The following is a 17,270-nucleotide window of genomic DNA, read 5'->3' as shown; positions in this document are numbered from 1 at the left end:
GGACTCCTCTGTACAGAGGCCAGTTCTGGAAAGTGAAGGGTTAATGCTGGCATCTTTGAAGCTAGAATGCCAGGGTTCAAATCCTGACTCAGAATGAGGAGCTGTCTTATCTGTGGGCAAGCCACTTAAGCTTCTCTTTGCTTCAATTTCCTAATCTGTAAAATGGGGCTGAGTCTCTACCTTATAAGTAAGTAGCTGTGAGGAACAAAACATAGAAGTAAATAATACAAGCGAAATACTCAGAACTTTGCCTAGCACATATTACTACTCACTGGGTACTTTATACAGAACTTGTCTCATCCTTATGACAACAACATTTCAAGGGATGGATGATTATCACCATCTTGCCATATTCGTAATCTCTCATGATACCTTTCACAGCAATCATTTTTAGGTTCAGTAAAACTTTTTTTTTTGCTAATCCCTTCTCATTGTCCCTGTTCTGATTGCATTTGGTGATCAACAGTAATTTTAACATTTTGCTTTCCTTTTTTTTCCATCAGCATGCATCTGAAGTTTCAGTTACTATGGTGTGGTTTATGCTGACTTCCTAGACTGAGTCTCAGTATGTCATCTCCTAAGAGATGGGGCCTCTCCCTTTAAAAAAAAAAAAAAGAAGAAGAAGAAGAAGAAGTGATGTCAGCGCCTCCTACGAGTCTAAAGCAAGGGAAAGAAGATAAGGTCTGTGCAGTCCGCCATGGAGCATTTCAGGCCACAAAAGTAGAAGGAAGCGCTGCTGACGCTACCAGCAGAGTGGCCTTCTCTGACCTGAAGGTTTATGCAACTTTTGCAGAAGGGAAGGAACAAAATGACCTGGTTGAGCTAAGACCTGCCAAATTCTGGGTGACACTGCAATAAATATTTCAACAGACAAAATAGGAGGATATTTGTCTATGAAATTTGGAAAGCGTCTATGGGAAAGGGATTGGTGAAGAGCCCATGTTTTCCTGTATTTGTCTGAAGGAAAAACAGAGCTGTATGCAGGTGTCACATACTCTGTAACAGGCTTTGGTGGAATCAAAGATGGCTTTATGTCACTGTGCTTGGACATAAAGAATGTGCAAAGATTTTATTAGGAATGTTAGGAAACTGAAAACAGTTTTTACAATCAACCTTTTCCCTGTGACAAGAAGTACATACAGAGTCACTCAACACTTTGAGGAAAACACTTAGAACTTTGAGTTGCTACCTGAGAGTAGGCCAGACCAACTGGTACCCTCCTAAATTTGCTCCCACTCAAGATGAAAGCAGAGTTTGGAAAGAAGTCTCTCCAACACAGCACCAGAGCCTGCTCATTCTGCTTTGCTTTCTGTGGTTTCAGGTCCACTGTACCTTATAGGTTTTCACCCCTCTAACTGTCCAGTTTGATTTGAAGCTTTCTTATCTGTTTTTTTCTTCTCCATCTTTGTCCTTGATATTGTCTCTTGGTTCCTTTTTTGTAGAGGAGGGGCAACTAAACTCAGAATTGCACTTTCCACTCTGCTGTCCAGCTCAGGATCATGGAATTATACAGCCCAATGTGGTACACTGGACAGATGGAGAATTGAAGAAAAAACCTAAACTTAATTCTGGGTGCCAGGTCATTACTCTTGGACAATCTTTGAGGCCCCTGGAAACCAAGTTCTTGGTTGCTGCATTGCAGAGGCCATGTCAGCTTCAATATCCTCTGTCTCCAAACCCATAATAAATGTTTCCTCTGCAGTGATTATTTATCTAACATTTTTCTACCCTCTCAGGGACAAGTTGCTTCTCCAAGGAGATTATTCAGATAGCAAACCCCCAGATATTCAGGAGATTCAGTACCACACTCTTTAGTTATCTGGTAAACCCTGAGGCTACCAAAGGGAAGGCCCTGTGCTCTGTTAAAAATCTTTGGGCTCTAGAGACAGAAAAATCTGTGTTCTATTTCAACTCCTCTGCTGAGACCATTAGCAAGTTATTTTAAAAATTATTATTAGAGGTTTTAATAAACATTTACTGAAGTGTCATAAATATGAGGCATGAAAGAGTAACAATATTTCCCAAAGTGAACATCCTTATGTAACACTCAGATCAAAAAAAGAAGACCTAGCCAGCCCTTCAGCAGGTCTCCACATGCCACTCCCTCCAATGTCCCTGACATTTCAGGACACTGAAATGTAACCAACATCAAACACTGCAGATTCCTTGAGCTCGTGCTTTACCTTCTTAAATCTCACGTTCTTCATATGTAAAATTGGGAAAATAAGAGTAAAATGTAAGGTTTAAAGGAGATAATCAATAGAACGTGCTCAGGCAGGATTGGGTATTTAATAAGCTCTTAGGTGGCTGTTCTTAGAACTTGACTGATAATTATTTTCCTACTTGTTTATTTTTTTTTAGGGAAATTTTTTTAAGATCTAATTTTTTTTTAATATTTTTATTTCTACTTTATTTTACTTTACAATACTGCATTGGTTTTGCCATATATTAACATGAATTCGCCACGGGTATGGCCCATCACTTGCCTGTCTGGTGCATGGAGCAGGTTCCATCTCTTTCCAACGACCAAAAGTTACTTTCCCACAACCTTCCAGGTTTCCCACTTGGCCAAGGAAAGCAATGTGTGGCAACTTGTGGGAAAAACACACAAAAAAAGTCAATACAAACACACACATGAACAGACAGGGGGGGTCAGTCTTGGAAAAGCACTGGCAGTTGTCAAAACACATTTGACTAGTGAAACAAAAAAGAAAAACAGAGTGGGAAGGACGGGCGTTTTTTGGGTAGGAAGTGAGGGGAGAGGGTCAGACAGTGGGTTTCCAAAACCAGAGACACTAAATCCAAAGTAAGTAGCCACGAGATGCACAGCCATGAAAAGGTCTGATGCTGCTGGGGCATCAGTGCAGACTCGGGACGCAGGATGCTGGGGGAAGCTCAGTGTGCCACCTTACTTTTAGTAATAGGGTACTTTCACCATGGAACTTCTCCTGAGAACTTAGCCCCATGCTTCCTTGACAACAACATCAATCTAGAGGTGTAGATTAGCAGCTAACAGGCCCTGCCTTGACCTCTGGCCAACAAGAAATTTCTTTCATCTGGTCTTTGCATCTCTCAGACCTTGCCTGTTCTCTCTTTATTCTAGTTTACACGCCTCCTCACCAAGTCATGGTCCCCTAGCACAGAGGGAGACATTTTTTGGCCGCATAGTAGTTTGCTGTGCAAAGCTCCTGACCCCTAGATTTCATAAAGTTGCCTAACAATGACTTAGAGGTGTCATTTCAACTTTTGCACAAAAATCAGTTGTTCTTGCACTTATGGTTGCCAAAAGCAGGGTAGAGGGAATGATGAGAAGAGACAGTTAAGGAGTCTGAGTTCAACACGCACACACTTCTGTATTTAAAATGGATTACCAACAAGGGCCTACTGTATAGCACAGGGAACTCTGCTGTATGTTACGTGACAGCCTAGATGGGAGGGGAGTTTGGGAGAGAATGGATACATGTATATGTATGGCTGAGTTCCTTTGCTATCCACTTGAAACCATCACATTGTTAATTGGCTATACTCCAATATAAAATAAAAAGTTTTTTTAAAAAGTCATTTGTTTTTTTGGGAATCCTCTTTTAGACTTTTTCCCTAGATTCTGTCCTAGATTAGGAAATTGGTTTAACAGTTGACAGGTATCACAGATTACTGGAAAACATACAACCCTACAATGAAAAGGCACTTGACAAGGCTCCACTTCCTTAACCTGGCTTTCCATTAGACTCTGAATAACAGCATAGGAACATGTAGAGAGTGCTGGCTTAGGAACCCAACACATCGGGGTCTAAAATCTGGCTCTGTACTGTGATCTTGAGCAAGTTTTGCAACTTTTCTAAGTCTTAAACTCCTCTTTTATGAAATAGGGTTAAGAATACTTATATCACTACCATTGTGAAGCTAAATGAAATCATTCAGCTAGAACATCTGGCTCAGCATCAAGAACAAAGTAGAAAATAAATATAACAGTCCTTAATAATAGTCTTAACAAATCTTCCCTGTATTCTAACTTAGCTGTGTTTTATTGATATTCCTTTATGTAGAACTAATAATAATAATAATAACAGCAAGTATTTAATGAGCTTTTACAATGCGCTAGATATTGTTCAAAGCAGAGTCTTATTTAAACCTCATAATTACTCTGTGAGTTTGGTGACATTATTTTACCTTACCTGTGAGTTCTACAGGTAAGAAAACAGATCAAGCCACTTGCCAAGAAGTCCTATAGAAGGAAGGGGTGGAATGAGTTTTGAACTCAAAAGTTTGACTCCAGAGTCCATGATCTTAACCATGTATCTTAACCATTTGCTTCTCCACATTTTCTGTTTACAGAATCAATTTGAGACCTGTCCAACATATCTGTAACTTCTTAAAAAAAATAAACCATATACAAATGATTTTTTCAAAGTGCTTGAGTTCAAGGTTTTCAGTCCAGCACACTTACCAAGCACATGTGAACTGGATGTGAGAGGACGGCACCTGGGGCTAAATAGTTCTCATTTATTTTCATTTGTGTTTTCTGAAGGAGATCAGCTCTGGGATTTCTTTGGAAGGAATGATGCTAAAGCTGAAACTCCAGTACTTTGGCCACCTCATGCGAAGAGTTGACTCATTGGAAGAGACTTTGATGCTGGGAGGGATTGGGGGCAGGAGGAGAAGGGGACGACTGAGGATGAGATGGCTGGATGGCATCACTGACTCAACGGACATGAATCTGAGTGAACTCCGGGAGTTGGTGAGGGACAGGGAGGCCTGGCGTGCTGTGATTCATGGGGTCGCAAAGAGTCGGACACGACTGAGTGACTGAACTGAACTGAATACTTCCTCCTTCAAATTTTAAATTACCAATAGTAAATCACATTTTAAAATATCTGCCTAATGTCATTCTTTCATGAGATAAGCATAATTTTTCAACAAGTTTGGTTTTTAAGGATTGTCTTCTAAAATAGCCACGCTATAAGATCAGATACACAGATTTGAGAAAATGATTATATTTTGTGGTGATCAGGTAAGGGCCAATTAAAAGTGGAACTCACTATTCTCATATGTCAGTATTCACAACAAAGCTAATAGTTTTAGAATAAGAGTGGGAGCCTGGAGAAAGAAAATATCCTCATACAGCTTGTTACTAGATATTCAGATAGTGGACTCGAGATTCCCTGGTAGCTCAGATGGTAAAGTGTCTGCCTGCAATGCAGGAGACCTGGGTTCAATCCCTGGGTCAGGAAGATCCCCTGAAGGAAATGGCAACCCACTCCAGTACTCATGCCTGGAAAATTCCATGGATGGAAAAGCCTGGTGGGCTACGGATCACGGGGTCGCAGAGTCGGACACGACTGAGTGACTTCACTTTCACTTTACTATGGGGCAGATGTTCTGTGCTTAACAAAAAGGACTATGTTAAGTCTTCTACTTGCTTATCATGTAATCTCTTCTATTAATTCCCCTACATTTGAGGTTAGTGTTTTATATAATATAACTCATCACATCAATTCTTGTGTCTCTGGATTATCCCATCACATCTGGCAATACTCAATAGCGTTTCCTTCTTAAACTCACCTCTGTTGGCTTCTGTGAGATTTAACTTCAGACTCAACTTCTACCCGTGGAAATACTCATGGGTGCTAGGTACTCTGTGAACTCTGGAGAAAAGAAAAATAAGCCTTGAATCCTTCCTTCAAGATTCATATACTCTAGTTGGGATATATACATAAAAATATGTAGCAGAGTGAAATCACAGAAGCATGCATCAACCCCACTCATAGCTCAGATGAATGGCTGGGTAACTCTGTGGAGGGGTATTCGTAGCAAGGAATTACATGGACGAGATGATGATCATGCAGCTCTTCACTGATGGACGCACATGCGCCAAGTGGAGAAGAACTTCGGAGGCAAAAGGAATGCAGGGGCTCATTCATAAAGGCATGAAACAAGGTACCCTATTTAGGAACAGAGAAGCAGTTTCCCATTTTTAAGGGAGAAAGCAAGATGGAGGAGCTCAACTTATATGAAGAATAAGCTTTGATGTTTATGAAAAGTCATGTAATTATCCACTCATTTGTTCATGTATTCATTTATACAAAAATTCATTCTCAAACACTTACTATGGGGTTAGACATTATGATAGATCCTGCAGAGAAAATGCTGAGCCAGATAGTTTAGGATCTTAAAGGTGGAGACAGACTATTACACAAGAAATTCCAATAATGCATAATGGAGCAGGGATCCCAATCTAGGCTAAGGTGCCAAGGTAGGCTCCCTGGGGTATTAATGCTCAGTATGATGCGGGTAAGTAGGAGTTAGATAACTAAAGTCTGCAGGAGAGAGGGAGGGAAAGAATTCTGCAGTCAGAGAAAACTGCCTCTTCAAAGGCACAGGGGCAACAGGGAGCTTGGTACCTCTGAGTAACAAAGAATTTCAGTATGGAGCTGCAGCTGAAGGTTGGGGTTTTACCACGTGGAGGCAGGGGCTGACTGATAAAAGGGAGAGTGACCATGTTTAGGAGTTGACACATTTTGGGGAGGGCAAAGGGGAGCCTCTGCAAGGTTTGAGGCAGGGCATTTTAGAAGGATCACTCTGGCAGCACCATAGAGAATGAATTAGAAGGGAGCAAAACTAGGGGATGTTAGATTGCTGCTGCTGCTAAGTCACTTCAGTCGTGTCTGACTCTGTGCGACCCCATAGACGGCAGCCCACCAGGCTCCGCCATTCCTGGGATTCTCTGGGCAAGAACACTGGAGTGGGTTGCCATTTCCTTCTCCAGTGCATGAAAGTGAGAAGTGAAAGTGAAGTCACTTAGTCGTGTCCGACTCTTCGCGACCCCATGGACTGCAGCCACCAGGCTCCTCCGCCCGTGGGATTTTCTAGGCAAGAGTACTGGAGTGGGTTGCCATTGCTGTCTCCAGATGTTAGACTAGTTAGAAGACTAATGGATAGAGTAACAGCAGTGGTAATGATAATAATAATAATCCTCAATGGTGGTTAATAAAGGCTTATTATGAGCCAGGCCCTGTGTCAAGCGCTTTATACTTACTTACTTCAAACCTCACAGCCACCCTATGAAGTAGGTACTAATCCCCTTTCACAGATGAGAAAACTGAAGCACAATGATCTGTTCAAGGTCATGCAGACAGTAGGTGACTGAGAATTAAAAGACAAGCCATCTGGCTTTAACGCAATTTCCATTATCCTGCTTAGCTGTGACATTGGCATCAAGGAGAGCAGAGAAATGAGAACTGAGAAAACTGAATAGAATTGAGAGCCATTCTGAAGGGAAACCAATAAAATTAAATAAGTCAAAATTAGAGAAGAAAATTACTTTAGCTTTTGCCCTAGGAAGCTACTTTCAAATAGCAAGTGATTTTCTTTAAATGCTTTGTTTATATTAAAGCTCATCAGCTAAAACAGCTCTCTGGTGCTCAAAACATCAACTGCAAATTCATGCTGGTTATTTATTTATAATGTCCTCTGATAAATAGTTCTCCCTTTCATTTATTCATAAGATCAACAAATATTGAATGACCTACTCTAGACACAATTCTGTATATTTGTGGAAATTACACAACACACAGTTCTTGCCTCACGGATATTGGAGAACGTGTTCAAGGTCCAGTTGTGGGTTTTCTATATTAGTGTTAAATACTCAAGGGCAAGGAATGGATGGTATATTTTTTGATTCAATGTACATGGTACAATGTTCTCCTTAGATGTTAGTTTTTAAAAATACACTGATAGAAAAAAAGATGTTTGAATCAAATCTTTAAATTTCAGCAATTTCAAATAATCCATTTTAAAACCTACAGCCAGATCTAGAGACTGTTGATGTTGTATATGTCTAAACAAGCAAAAAGAAAGCATGGTATAAGATGTATTTATCCTTCTTAATGTACCCAAAGTGAAAATGCAATTCAAGATTTAAAATAATATCTTCTAAAAAAAATAAGAAAATAATAATGTCTTCTGTATCATGTATTATCATCATTTTCATTGTTGATCAAATCCTAATTGGACTCAGTTGAAATTAACTTGGAGATAATTGCCTGGTCAATCAGATACATGAACAAGATGCTGACTATCACTGGCTGATTAATTTTGCATGCAGATTGCCTTAGTAATCAGAGAACAGTTGTAATTCAGTCATAAGCTTTAAAACATGTCAACTTGATTAGAAAACTAACTTATTAAATTTTTAGAGGTTTAAAATAAAGACAATGCTGGTCACACATAGTGGTTAACGAGTTATAGTCTTAAGAAATTAGAAAATTTCAACTATGTATCGACATTCTAATTTCAAATAATAAAGATTTTTATTATAAAAAAAAAAGAACTTGTAAGGTTAGAATACTTATATTGTTCCCAGGGGATTTAAAGTCAGGAAGATAAACCTAATTTTGAATTTGACATGAATTCATTGCAGAAAAGCATATGTTCTGAGTGTCCTGGGTCTGCCCTTTTCATGTACTGGTGAAGATGATGAACATCAATTGTTACACTACTTTATCCTGTAGTGTCTGCCTCGTACTGGCTACTTTCACAGAAAGGGTTTCCCACCATTGTTTGAAATCTAGAAGTTTTTTAAGAATCAAATTTCCATTAAAATAGACTTTATTTTCCCAATAAGTAATAATCTCCCATTTAAAAAAATGATTTTTTTTTAAAAGGAAAAGCTTAGTGAAACTTATTACAGATCTGGAACTAGGAAGAAATAAGAAAAGTGTATACAGTTATTTTCAATATTCCATTCTACTTTCCCCATTTTTTTTCTGGTCCTAAATGTTAAATACTAGTGTTAAGAAGGCGATTATCTTTTAATAATCAAATTTTGAAATGCTGCTTCAGACAGAAATCAGTAAGACCACAAATCAATGAAATTTCTAACCTAACACTTTAACATATATTCTAGTCTTTCTGGGTTAACAAATGTAGGTTTTCTGGGATAACCAATCACTAGTAACTCAGCTAAATAAAAATGAAACTCCCAAACAATGTACTTCCACATTCCATGTCTAAAGTTATTTTACTGGAAGGACCTAATTGTTGATCTGGATGTTTTAAATTTTTTCAAAGCACAGACAACATGCTATCCAAGTTACAAAACTTAGGGTTTTGTTTATCAGACATTCAATTATGTGAGGAAATTTATGTGACTATCTTCCAGATTTGGAATCATTGTAATTGGACTTATTGTAATCAAGAACCTATGAGTTTACTTAACTTTGGGAGTTTGTTGTCAAGATGTGAAAATCCCCACCTTTGCTTCATGCTGACGTGAACTGAAATTCTCGAATGCAGAAGATTCTCCAATCCACAGTCACACTTGTTAAAGGAACAGACGAGTCGTTTAGGACCTTAATTTATTTCCTGAAAAATAATCAGTGACAAATTCCTTTAATATCAATAAATTAACTTTTCCTAATAATTACTAAAAAATTCCACTTTCACACACACATACACACACAGTTGCAGCCTTTTTTGTAGACTGTGGATTTCTACTCTAAAGCCATAATTTATTTCCTTTTTCCTCTTTGTCCAGACTTGCACTAAGAAAAATGTTTCCAACATGTGCAGTGTTCCACTCACATATCCTCTCCCTTCTTATATCACTGCAGGCAGATGCTCCTAATAAGATCTTATGATTTATCTAGAGCTTATCAGACAACTTTTACTTGGTGACAATGTAAGTATTTTGTGTAATGAATGAGAGATTCTTTTTCTTCCATCAGAAAACATGGCTGAAGCTGATAATCTAAGGCTAAATTGAAAACATATTAAATGTACTTGAATCCATTAGACTCAAACTTTGTAAAATCATATTGTTGTGTCATTATGACTTGACTTTTCTATCATCTTTGTTAAAGACTTATGATTTACTGATTTAGAGCCAATTATAATACATGTAAGAGCTTCACAGGTGGCGCTAGGGGTAAGGAACTTGCCTGCCAGCGCAAGAGACAAGAAACATGGGTTTGATCCTTGGGTCAGGAAGATTTCCTGGAGGAGGGCATGGCAGCCCACCCCAATATTCTTTTTGTTTTTAATTTTTAATTTATTTATTTTTAAATTGAAGGATAATTGTTTTACAGAATTGTGTTGGTTTCCGCCAAACATCAACATTCTTGCCTGGAGAATCCCATGGACAGAGGAGCCTGGTGGGCTACAGTCCATAGGGTTGCACAGAGTCAGACACTACTGAAGTGACTTAGCACGCATGCATAATACATGTATGAAATAACAGAGGTTCAACAACTGACTATGAACAAACCCACTGGCTTATAGTTTCCCTGAATAAAACAGGGTTTCAAAAATTCCCAAGTGATGGCAGTGTGGGCCTCACCAGAGGGGGACCTGAATCTGATGGAAGTTGGAGGATAGACAAAGAAAAAAACAGCTAAGTGGAGGGACCCATTGGACCAAGTGGCCAGAAAGCAGATCCAAGAGAGGAAGAGTCTTGTGAGGATGTTCAAAGCAGAATATCAAGTCACTCATGGCCAGAACATGAGATAAAGCTGTCTAAACCAGACAGATGAGACCACAGTGTTCAGGGAACAGCTGCAGAAGACAGAGACCAACAGCAGGAGTAAGAAGCAGATGATGACAGAAACTGGGACTCAAAAATAGAAGCCAACACAATTCTGTAAAGCAATTATCCTTCAATTAAAAGTAGATAATTGTTTTTAAAAAAAGCAGGGATCCAGGCAGAGGGACTTGAGAGTCCAGAGAATTTGAGCTGAATCTACAGGAAGAACTGCGGGATATACACCCCAACGCCCCTTCATCTCCCAATGACCTGAGATAAAGCCCATCAATCCCAGCTTGGCAGCCCCATGGGGCTTAGCAGGCATGACTTCAGGGTTTAGAAGATTAGGATCCAAAAGCATAGACTTGCAGGACAACGTGATCACCTCTGATACCCCATCTTAGATACCCGCCTCTGTTTACAGATCCTACTTTTTTAACAGCATAAATCTTTTTTTTTAAGAACTATAAATCTTGTCAGGTTTCACAGTTTCAAGGCAGAAATGTATTACTGATCTTGACTGTTTTTCTCCACCCAGGTAGAATGTCTGCTAGTTAGAAGGCCAGCAAAGCCAACTCAGAGTGAAGCTGAGAAATCTAGAAAGCTTGCCTTCTGTCTTAGTTTCCTATTTACACAGTACTTTCTCCTTTCTGCAATGTGCTCCATTCTCCCCTAAATGCAGGGTGAGGGTTTGAAAGCCTGCTCTTGAGTCTTTTGAGTGAATAACAGACTATAATCTAATGTTTAGTCAATGTGTTACCTCGAACGACCAGCTTTATTTTAAATAGGCCTTCGCTTTCTAATCACTCCATGGTATGAAATTTACATTTAAGAAGAAGACGTGGGAAGAGTCACGTGAGTCAGTAGTTGAAGATGGTGGGGTGGGAGCCGGGAGGCAGCGGCAGTAAACCGGTGGTTTAAAATTCCTGTAGTCCTGCTCTTAAAGTGAACTTTAAGAAAGCTTGGAAGTTATATGAGAGAAAGTCCAAAGATACACTTTCTCAAAGATAGCTTGAAACCGACTCCTGAAAACTGAAGGCGAGGAGAAAAGCCATGACCTACGGAAGATGAACGCATTTTTTCCCCAAAGTACTAAACAATTTCAAACGGTATGGCAATGCTCAAATGATCATGTATCTATGCTAAGGAAGCATAAACACCATAGAACAATATAGTCCAGAGGACACTGCTGCTTTAAGTGTTGTATTCTTAAGTTCCTGCAACATTAGACGATTATAGTTTAAAAGTGAGTAATCTTATTTACCGGTCATGGCAGAGATTTAGCTCTTTAAAGAGTATAGTCATTTTTAACATTGTCATTGTTTATTGTTATGAATCTGACAATGCGATTGAATTTTTAGATATTCAGGCCTTTTCCTTATGTACTGGTACCCTAAAGGTAGTCATTTCCGATGGTATTTGTAATTCTGAATCTTAATTCTTTCTCAAGTACAATGGAAACAAACAATCCATTTTAGGTCCTTCCCTGTTTCCTTCCTAAATAAAGGCTTTTCACTTACGCAGGCCCGTGCTCTCCCTGTGAATTCAGGTTTAATTCTCATCAGTTGTCTTTCCCCTCTAACGCATGCTTGACTGTGGTGCGAAGCAAGTTTTCAGTGTGTGATAGCTGTACTACTCAAGAAAGGAAAGAGGTTTAATTTGTTGCTTTAAATTCACACACAACATACACACACACACACTTCTGACTGAGTAGCTAAAGGCTTTGAAGTTCTTAAACTAAAAAGAAATTTCAAAGCAGCTTTATTTTTACTCTTCAGAATATTCAAAAATAAGTCAACACCATGAGACTTCCAAATGTCGCCCCCACCACAAGCGTCTACATCTGCAAAGAAGTATTCACCAAACGACTGGTTCCACACCTCTGAGGACAATATGCCTGCTATGAGCTCTAGGGCCTTAACAAAAAATTTAGTTTCCAGCTATCTTTCAGACTTCCCAGGTGGTGCTAGCTGTAAAGAAGTCGTGTGCCAATGTAGCACACATTAGAGATGCGGGTTTGACCCCTGGTTGGAAGATCCCCTGAAGGAGGTATGGCAACCGACTCCAGTATTCTTGCCTGGAGAATCCCATGGACAGAGGAGCCTGGCTGGCCACAGTTCATGGGGTCATACCTGAAGTGACTCAGCACGCACACACAAGGGCAGCAATCAAGTATGTGTCGTGCTCAGTAGCTTCAGTCGTGTCCAAGTCTTCATGACCAATGGACTGTAGTCCGCTAGGTTCCTTAGCCCATGGGATTCTCCAGGCAAGTATACTGGAGTCGGTTGCCAAGCCCTCCTCAGCAATCCAGTATAAATGTTTATTATTTTTGTCTATGCAAACAAATTATTTTATATTTTTAGAAGTCTTTATCATTTGGAAAAATAAATCTTAGATGTCCCCTTTTGCCCTGTTGTTGCCGTTTTTATTTTTATTCCCAAATGAATTGTCAAATCAGCATTCGATCTTTTATAAAATACACACAATTGTAAGTCTGAATTGACTTTCAGTTAACTTTTACATTGAATTTAGAAGGCATAAATTCTCAAAATAAGTTTAATGGTTCATATGAAAATTTGTTTAACTTCAAAGTTCACCTTAAAAAAATTCATTGGTGCTTACTTGATAGTCTATTGCTAGAAACTATGGCTTTAAAGACAAATTACATTAAATCAACAAGCAGGGAATTCTGTTTTTAGTATCAGGGATTTCCTTTTTAACACATTTTTATTGACTTACAATTGATCCTGCCACAAAGACATTTATTAAACAAAACGGCAAGAACACATAGATCCCATTTTTTCTGAGTTTCACGTGTATATATCCATGCCATTCTGATCTGCTTGTTTGTTTCTTGCCCAGTTCTGCTTACAGTACTGCATTTTATCACCAGCCAACTTCAGTTGTCACACTAAAGGAATATTTTAAAAGACATATTTAAACTGACAAAATTGGCAAGCCCAGAAAGAAACAAGAGCACTAAGAGCAAACAGATGTCCGCATCTGGGCGAAAGCCTTTCTCTCTCGAGACAAATAAAATAATAATAACCCCAAGCTGCCAGAGTTTGACACGGTGGCCAGAACCTATCAGGAGACAGTGGAATAACTTTATAGAAACGAACTCGGAATGTGTGGTTCTACATTAGAACACTTTGGTTCTAACATTATGTGTTCACTTTAACTCCTGCTCTGGTCACTTTCAGATGGTATCTGGGTTTGTCTCCAGGCAGAAAACTATTTCAACTGGTGAGACAATGAGCAATTAAGTTAACCCACCAAATCACTCATCTTTGGTGAACTGTTTGTGTTCATCTAGTTTGTCGAATGCATCAGGTCTGTCACTCCCGGAGCATTTTGGTAACAATTTAATATCCTTAAAGGCAGTGTGTCATCTCTCATTAGACATTATTGCATGGACACTAGCCCAAGCCTTCATGGCAAATAGATGGGGAAACAGTGGAAACAGTGTCAGACTTTATTTTTCTGGGCTCCAAAATCACTGCAGATGGTGACTGCAGCCATGAAATCAAAATACTCTTACTCCTTGGAAGGAAGCTACGACCAACCTAGACAGCATGTTGAAAAGCAGAGACATTACTTTGCTGACAAAGGTCCGTCTAGTCAAGGCTATGGTTTTTCCAGTAGTCATTTATGGATGTGAGAGTTGGACTGTGAAGAAAGCTGAATGCCAAAGAATTGATGTGTCTGAACTGTGGTGTTGGAGAAGACTCTTGAGAGTCCCTTGGACTGCAAGGAGATCCAACCAGTCCATTCTGAAGGAGATCAGCCCTGGGATTTCTTCGGAAGGAATGATGCTAAAGCTGAAACTCCAGTACTTTGGCCACCTCATGCGAAGAGTTGATTCATTGGAAAAGACTCTGATGCTGGGAGGGATTGGGGGCAGGAGGAGAAGGGGACGACAGAGGATAAGATGGCTGGATGGCATCACTGACTCAATGGACGTGAGTCTGAGTGAACTCTGGGAGTTGGTGATGGACAGGGAGGCCTGGCGTGCTGCAATTCATGGGGTTGCAAAGAGTCGGACATGACTGAGTGACTGAACTGGACACACTGAGCCCTAGCCCCCGAGCTATATACTTCTGCCACATCACCGAGCTAGTCTGTGGCTGTTTTTATTTTCTTACCAGTAAAAGTGAAAACCTCTTTTCTCTATGAAGTAAACTTTCCTGAGCTCCTCAAAGCCCACAGTCATCCCTTTCTATAGAATAGATATGGGATATGATAATCTTTTATTTTTATCTAGTTTGTTTCACTTTTTCTATTTCATGTTCAGGGCTCCCATTTCACTTAGCTTAGTTTTTTCAAATTCTCCGTCTCTTTTTTATTGTTACTGTTCTTTCTCACACCTTTATCAAGTGTAGCAGAAAAGTTTTTGCATATACATATACATAGTATGCATAACATATATTTTAGACAATTTATGAATTTTTGCCTAGCCAAAATGTTATGACATTTTTATTCCACTTGCTTGATTCAGTATGAATAGAACACTAGATTTCTAATTTATATTCACTCAAAACTTTGATATAGTTCCATGTATTTTGGCATCTAGTATTACTGCTAGAAGTCTACAAAACTTATTATCTTAGTGACTTAAAAAAAAAATTGAATGAGGTTTGAAACTTCTGATCCAATTCTGAGAATATAAAGATATGTTATTTAAAAAAAGAAACACCGTGGTGGCAGGCTAGTCCCCAAGTTGTGCTCAACTCTTTTCAAGTCCATGAACTATAGCCCACCAGGTTCTTCTGTCCATGGGATTTTCCAGGAAAGAATACTGGAGTGGGCCGCCATTTCCTTCTCCAGGGGATCTTCCCCACCCAGGGATCAAACTCACATCTCCTGCCTTGTAGGTAGATTCTTTACCACTGAGCCACCCAGGAAGCAATGTGGGAGACAGTATTATTAACTAAAGGATAGATTCTGTTCAAATTTCACAAAATTATATGCTAGAGCCCTTTTTTTTTTTTTCACACCTTACTCAAGACTCCACATTGTATTTAATGCTCAAAATTCTTCAAGTTAGGCTTCAGCAGTACGAGAACTGAGAACTTCCAGATGTACAAGCTGGATTTAGAAAAGGCAGAGGAACCAGAGATCAAATTGCCAACATGACTGGATCATGGAAAAAGCAAGGGAATTCCAAAAGAACATTTACTTCTGCCTTATTAACCATGCTAATTGTGTGGATCACAACAAACTGTGGAAAATTCTTAGAGAGATAGGAATAACAGACCACCGTACCTGCCTCCTGAGAAACCTGTACACAGGTCAAGAAGCAACAGTTAGAACCACACACGGGACAACAGAATGGTTCAAAACTGGGAAAAGAGTTAGTCAAGGCTGTATATTGTCACCCTGCTTATTTAACTTCTAGGAAGAGTACATCCTGCAAAATGCCAGGCTGGATGACTCAGAAGCTGGAATCAAGATTGCCAGGCAAAGTAACAAGAAACTCCGATATGTAGATGACACCACTCTAATGGCAGAAAATGAAGAGGAACTAAAGAGCTTCTTGATGAGGGTAAATAGGAAAGCAAAAAAGCTGGCTTAAAACTCAACATTCAAAAAACTAAGATCATGGCATCCAGTTTCATCACTTCATGTCAAAGAGATGGAGAATAAATGGAAATAGTGATACATTTTAGTTTCTTGGGTTCCAAAATCACTGAAGATGGTGACTGCAGCCATGAAATTAGAAGATGCTTGCTCCTTGGAAGAAAAGCAAGGATTAACCTGAATAGCCTACTAAAAAGCAGAGCCATTACTTTACTGACAGAGGTCCATATAGTCAAAGCTATGGTCTCTCTAGTAGTCATGTACAGATTTGAGAGGTGGACCATAAACAAGGCTGAGTGCTGAAGAAGTGATACTTTTGAACTATGGTGTTGGAGAAGATTCCTGAGAGCTCCTTGGACGGCAGGGAGATCATACCAGTCAATCCCAAAAGAAATCAGTCCTGAATATTCACTGAAAGGACTAATGCTGAAGCTGAAGCTCCAATACTTTGGCCACCTGATGTGAAAAGTTGACTCACTGGGAAAAACCCTGATGATGGGAAAGACTGAGGGCAGGAGGAGAAGGGGGTGACAGAGGATGAGATGGTTGAATGGCATCAACAACACAATGGACATGAGTTTGAGCAAACTCAAGGAGATAGTGAAAGACAGGTAAGCCTTGCATGCTGCATTTCATGCGGTCTCAAAGAGCTGAACACAACTTAGGGATTCAACAACAATAGATACACCCATCATTTAGAAAGTGGATATTTATTTTCCCAATATATGGGTTTTAAAAAGTATCCTTGATATTAATTTATCATTTTGATATTAATTTCTCATTTAAATTCTCCCATCTCTGCAGTCCCCTCTGTGTTTTTTCAGTCTTCTAACTTTATTGAGGCTTTCAATGGCTAAGTCAAAATCTCTCTTAGCAAATGTCACACTGCACTTGAAAATATGTGGGTTATTTTCAAATATCTTTTGATACCTATTTCTAATATAATTCCACAGTGATAAGAAAACCAATGTTGTATGATTTCATTACCCTTAGAGCATGAAAATTTTGCACCTTCAAAAACATCCACCTACTGGTGGGTGAAAATTGTATAAATCTTAATTAGGTTGAACTGGTTCATAGTGCTTTTTGGGTCTACTATAGCCTTCTACTTTTCTGTCTGTTCATTCTACTAATTTCTCAGTTTCAATTTTTGGTACTGAAACTCCAACTA

The 17,270-nt window shown here is 39.2% G+C and overlaps 1 long non-coding RNA gene across 2 annotated transcripts in view; it reads right to left on the bottom strand.

Moving 5' to 3' along the window:
- Nucleotides 1–428: 428 nt before the first annotated feature.
- Nucleotides 429–17,270, bottom strand: part of LOC121819390 (uncharacterized) — a 242,430-nt gene continuing 225,588 nt past the window's right edge. For both annotated transcript variants that reach the window (XR_006059606.2, XR_006059605.2), the window contains 2 exons: nucleotides 9,254–9,363; nucleotides 429–5,645 (listed from right to left, as the gene is read on the bottom strand). This is a non-coding gene — a long non-coding RNA (uncharacterized LOC121819390). The remainder of the gene's footprint in view (nucleotides 5,646–9,253; nucleotides 9,364–17,270) is intronic.

The sequence above is a fragment of the Ovis aries genome, chromosome 4 (genome assembly GCF_016772045.2).
Source record: "Ovis aries strain OAR_USU_Benz2616 breed Rambouillet chromosome 4, ARS-UI_Ramb_v3.0, whole genome shotgun sequence".
Taxonomy (NCBI): domain Eukaryota; kingdom Metazoa; phylum Chordata; class Mammalia; order Artiodactyla; family Bovidae; genus Ovis; species Ovis aries.
The sequence above is the reverse complement of the archived record's forward strand: the minus strand, read 5'-3'. Positions and strand labels throughout refer to the sequence as shown.